This window comes from Anabrus simplex, chromosome 14, assembly GCF_040414725.1.
Source record: "Anabrus simplex isolate iqAnaSimp1 chromosome 14, ASM4041472v1, whole genome shotgun sequence".
NCBI lineage: Eukaryota > Metazoa > Arthropoda > Insecta > Orthoptera > Tettigoniidae > Anabrus > Anabrus simplex.
Window position 1 is genome coordinate 83,860,196 of NC_090278.1, and position 6,000 is coordinate 83,866,195.

The following is a 6,000-nucleotide window of genomic DNA, read 5'->3' on the forward strand; positions in this document are numbered from 1 at the left end:
GATGTAGTCTTACAGCTTTCAGGTCTTTGTGCACTGTATCGGTACCCGTTATCTAGGAACGTAAGTATACGTTAAAAAAGAAATCCTTGTGAAAATCAAATTAACATAAATGTGTCTCTTGGTCATGGCCATCCATTAACGGCTACTAATTTCAGATGACCACCAGCCCGGACGGTTGCTAGGATTACACTTCCGTTAAACTAACTTCCGTAATGCAAATTTTCAGATGACCTCCAGCCATAAGAAGTATTTGTCAAAATATTTCTCTGAAACCGTTTGAATTGTCTGTCTTATAGGTTGTCAGCCTGGAGGCTGGTTGGATCCTCGAATAGCACCACCAGAGGTTATGCTATTAGAGGGAAACTGCAAAAGACCATTGGCAGCACCAAAATGAGGCGTACTAGGCAAGGTGAGGAGTGAGGTAGTTTGCCATTGCTTTCCTCATTGGTTCAGAAAGTGCTATTGCAACACGACTGACCCTATGAGCAACACCTTTCATAACAATCCAGCGCACTGGTTATGCTCTGAATGTCAGCACTCAGCACTACTCATACCCCCAGCAGTTTCCGTATTGTGACAGCCATCCGTGAGACTGAGACTTCTGTAGTAGCTACATTTTTTACTCTGGCCTGTGCCTAGAGACTGATGCAAAAGTAATGCATCCATCAAAAAATGGCAGTGTGCGCCCATTTGAATTACTAAGTTAAAATTCCACATGATGGTTACGTCTGTGTCCTAGGTGTTAAATAAGACAAAATTTGGAGAGCTTTAAATCTTAAGGGAATTATTTGGAAGTTAAGGCCAGAAAATTAAGATATTCATTCTTCTGGGTCTGTTTGATACGTGAAGCCTTAATTTCACCTGACGATTGCTCTTTTATATTCTCTCGGGTATTTCAATAATGAAAAGTTTTAATCCTCAGCCTTCTTCCAGTAATTTGACCGGGTCAGGAATGGAATGAACGAAGCCCCTATCTAGCGGTGAGGATAGGAATTGTGCCGACTGCCAAAGCCTTTTGCACTCCTTGGCAATGATTAATGACTGACAGATGAAATTATATTGAAGGGTGTTGCTGGAATCAAAGATGACAGGGAAAACCAGAGTAGTCGGGGAAAAACCTGTCCCACCTCCACATTGCCGATGCAAAACTCATATGGTTTGGCCGGGATTTGAACTATGGAACCCAGCCATGAAAGGCTGGTTCGATGCCGCCTGGGCCACAAAGGCTACACGTTATGTAAGAAATGTTCGTCCAACCCTTGTCCCGTTCCTGTATGAGGTGAGATGAATCTGTCTTGGCAGGTTTTTATGACTGGTTGCCCTTCTTGACATCAACCTCATCAGAGGAGTTAATGAGATAAAATGAATGACATGATATATGGAAGGGAGAGCGTGAAACCCGATGCCGGCACATAGCCTACTCCTGTCGAATAACACCAAGGGGTCTGCTCGAGGCTTAACGTCTCCATCCGACGGACGAATCACCATCAACAGCGTCATATGCCCTCACTCCATATGAGCATTGCAACGAGGTTTGGAATTTAATCCAGGCTTTTGGTACACAGTCCAGTGATCACAAATTGTATATCACCACCTCCCCTACCCTCGCGCCAACATTCTGATGGTGAAATTTTTTTCGACCAATGGGACCGAACCAGCTAACCACGGTGTCAGACCGTTTTGACTTCAACGCCTTAACGATCATGGCCACCAGGCGGGCTGTGTTATTTAAGAAATTTTTAAAAAAATATTCCATGTATAAGGAATTCAGTGAAAACACCAATATTATTTTCCACAAAACCATTAAACATATGAACTGAAGGTGTATTCTGCAGGAGTCTCTGACAATGAGATCTCTAAAATTTAAAACTTTGCAAAACAATGTCCAGTTTAAAACCATAGCAAAGCATGGGCATTTTTAAAATTTCATTTTTGCATAGAAAATGAGGTTTTCATCATTTTTCTAGTTTTTAATTCTCAAACCCCTAATTGGCAACAACAGTTTGGTATGAAATTCAGTTCTCTTTGGACCTGCATTGTATTCGTATGAGCTTATAATGTTTATGGCTGTTGAGCTTAGTATATCGTCAGAAAGCCCATAATTCTGAACTCGCACCCACCAGGAACATTAAAATTTCATAATCCAATCGTCATACACTTCAAAATTCTTTGTTAACATATGGCAGTGCTACCTTCCTCCATATTCATCGTGTAAAATACACAGTTAGTAGAGGAGGTGGTTTTTAGCATTCATAAAATACAGTAAAATGAAATTTCTGTAAATATAAATTCATTGGAATGATTAGGAATCGTGTGACTGTAATTATCTAGTAATTGTAAACTGTATAATATGCTAAAAACCATTAACTCTGAATATTAGGATAATATGGCGATGTATAAAATAAATTCTTGTTAAATGGTATGATGTAAAGTGATAAAATGGAATTACTCATTAATGAAATACTCTTTGTACAGTTTTCTTTTTAATCATGCTGTAAATAATAGCATAACTTTTGTATGGTTTTTGTGTAAAATACGGAATTTTTAATGTTAATAATGTATGGATGGATTTATCAGAGTTGTATTGTTAAAATATTTCATACATAAATATACTTATCCAGTTGCAGATTTTAAATGTATTGTCCGTTTCTGAGCCAGAACTTTTCCTTCCTTTATATAGACCCTTTTTTTTTTTTTTAAATAAAGTATTTAAAAGAAGTATTTGTTACGATAATGTTTGGTAAAACATTGTGTGTGAAAGATCACCTGTGCATAATTAATCTGAACTTTTATTTTGCTAATGGTAGTTTATTCTTAAGAGCATTTCTAACAATGTAGAAATGTTGTTTTTTTATCTTCAGCATTTTTGTGATAGTATTACAAGACATATTCTACTCAATATTTTTTTACCTTTGTGATATATATTTACTCATAATATTTTTCACAGCAGGAATATACATGACTAGAGCCCAGAAGTTAGGCAAAATGCCTTTTTTTTTTTTTTTGTTTGGATGGATATATCGAATTGTCAAAGAGAGTTAAACATATTTATTTATTTTTTTATTTTATTTTTTTCATTTGGGAACGGTAGGACTACATATTATTTTGCCTTCTTCGCCTATTTTAGCTTCCATTGCCTATTTAAAAGTTGAATGCCTTTTTTCCCTTTTCTGAGATGTTATGGACATTTGTGCAGTTATGTACCTACCAAAATTAATATCAGTGGAAATAAAATATAATTCTAATGTATTATATAAACAAAATTCTTCTACTACCACTTTTCCCACGTCTGTAGGGTCACGGGTTTGAACTGTGTCGCACATATGGATCTGGCCCTGTTTTATGTCCAGATGCCAACCCTGTGTGGAGGGATGTAATAATTATTGTGTGTCTCTGTGGTGATTGTCTGAATATGAAAACGAGAGTGTTCAAAAAAACACACACACAGTTCGCGAGCCAGAAGAATTATTCAGACCCTGTTAAAATCTCCGACTCGGTCGGGAATCGAACCTGCGGCCCTCTGAACCGAAGGCCTTAACGTTGACCATTCAGCCAAGGAGTCAGATAATGTACTGTATTATTTGCACTGACGATAGGCTATTTTCATATTACAATATAACCTCGATATCTCGAATCGCCTCGGGAGCTAAATTTTATTTCAAATTATCGAAATTAGAATGCCGTTTTTGAGCATGTATAGCACATAATTGAATCATATGTATCTACGGGCTTGTACCGAATACATTATTTTTTACAGTATTGAAAAATATACAAACTCTATTTTACGGCATCACTTCAATTATAACCCTTATTATTATAGTCACTTTTAGAAGACAGGATAGTGTATTATCCGCACACTTTATCTTGGTGCATCTGTGTACGGGATGAGGAGTAAGGAGGGAGCTGTCCCGGTATCGATAGTGCTGCCAACTGAATGAAAATGAAATCTGAATTGAATCGAGAATATGATCGATCGATATGAAATTTCTAAACCGTTATCATCTTAAGCCAACAGCTAAGTCACATACAGATTATATAACATTATAAAACATTTCTCGATGCGAATCTTGTTCCTAGCATGAATTCTATACTTTGGCTTTGTTGTGTAAACAACAACAGTACTAGTACGTAAAGTGTACACCAGATGTCGCACAACAATGCTTAAGCGATTCATAGTTTGTGTTTCAAAGGTTGCCAGTACGAATCTCGAAGATCGCCGAGGTCGACCGATTCAGCACTAGGGTGTAAATGCACCAAGATAAAGTGTGCGGATAATACATACAGTAGTGAAACAAGAACCATACCTCGGTTAACACCTTTAGAAAACATCCGTTAGTCTCTTGTGTTTGTTATTGTTAACCTTTCCTCCCTTCACGTTGAAACTTCTCGTCAATACCACGCAGCCGAGATTCGTAAATGGAGCTTGTCCTCCGCGACTTCGGGGGTTGATTTCGTACATGACCGGTAATTAATTCACGCCGGTGAAACGGCGAGGTTTCGCCGATATTTCGATCATTAGAAGTTTTAGTTTTTCTGTTCCGGTCATATTAGCTCTCAGCATCACTGCAAACCTTTCTTTACTTGTTAACTGTTACTAACAAACCACAAATGCCGTATTTCACAGTAAATGTTGCACAAAATTAGAGTTAGAGTATTTTTTTGCTTCAAGGGAGTAGATATTAGCTTCGAGAAATTCATATAACTGAATTTCAAGTAATAAATACATGTGAAGAATAGGACAAACGGCCGGGAAATTTTAAGTTACTTCGAGACTGAAAATTCTAATAAAGGAGGTTCGACTGTACACACATCTCTGCTGAAAATCTCACTCCGCAAGCCAACTGGGTGAGAGTGTTGCCGGGCCCCGTACCTGATAGCTAGGTACTAAAATATGATGCGGAGTGTATTATGTAGCTTACAATTGACCATTTTTATAATTTAGTGCCCATTTTCTTCATTTTAAATGCTTATTTTCATTATTTTACTGCCTCTTTCCTAAATTTTGAGTGCTTATTTACCTGCCTATTTTATTCAAAATAAATGCTTGAACTTCCGGGCTCTGCACAGGACCTATTGAAAGTTTGCCATAAAGCGATGTGAGAAGAGGTACAATAGTAATTCTATTTCAGAATCTATTTTAAAGTTGTACGAGATAGATGCAATCCTAGTCGTATAGTGACCTCACGATGTGCAGCTATAGTAGAGGAGTTATCTGCAGCCTCAGGCCGGGTGATGAAATGTTAACATGTGAAAATGACAAACGAGGTCACCTTATTGATTTCGGCAAGTGTTTGGTAACGTTCTTGCTTTAGTGTTAATACATTTCTATTTTGATAATGATAGATTTTGTATGATCTGTTTTAAATTTAGTGTTGTGTTAACGTAATGCTTGCGTTAGAACAACATGTTCTCATCGTTCAGTACCGTACTATGCAAAGTATTTGTCAAGAAATGTCAGTTTGAACTCATCGGCATGTTTGGTGAGATGCATCTTTGAAACAGGAATACGGTACACAACATAGTGAACAAAATCCGTTCTACCAGGTCTGTTCTTAACAAAAAGAGAAATGGGAGACACACTGTGTTAACGTGAGAAAAACTTGATGAAATAGGAGTTCTCTTGGAAACAAGCCCCTCTAAGCCTCTTGTCACTTGCTAGATGTCCTGGAAGAAAAGGTTTCACAGGAAATCACTTTCTATGACTGTTATTCATACTAAGCAACATGCAGATATAGCATGTATTATACCGGCCAGCAGACGATTGGCAGTGTGGTAACTTACCATAACTTGAGTGCTGCTGCTGTTCTGTCGTGATCGTCTAGTGGTTAGGACATTGCGTTGTGTGTGTGTGTGAAGAAAAGAGACTATAGTCAAGATTCATGCCGCTATTATTCTGCTCTAAGTATATTTTTCTTGACCAGGAATTTGTAAATAAAAATAATAAAATCGTCAAACTGATAAAAGGGGGAGTATTCATGAAAAATAAAATTGGGAGCTATG

At 37.5% G+C, this 6,000-nt stretch overlaps 1 protein-coding gene across 2 annotated transcripts in view; it reads left to right on the forward strand.

The window, feature by feature from the left end:
* Positions 1-3,221, forward strand: part of Uxs (UDP-xylose synthase) — a 53,894-nt gene extending 50,673 nt beyond the window's left edge. For both annotated transcript variants that reach the window (XM_068230416.1, XM_068230417.1), the window contains one exon: positions 297-3,221. The gene's annotated coding sequence lies outside the window, so the exon portion shown is untranslated. The remainder of the gene's footprint in view (positions 1-296) is intronic.
* Positions 3,222-6,000: the final 2,779 nt, after the last annotated feature.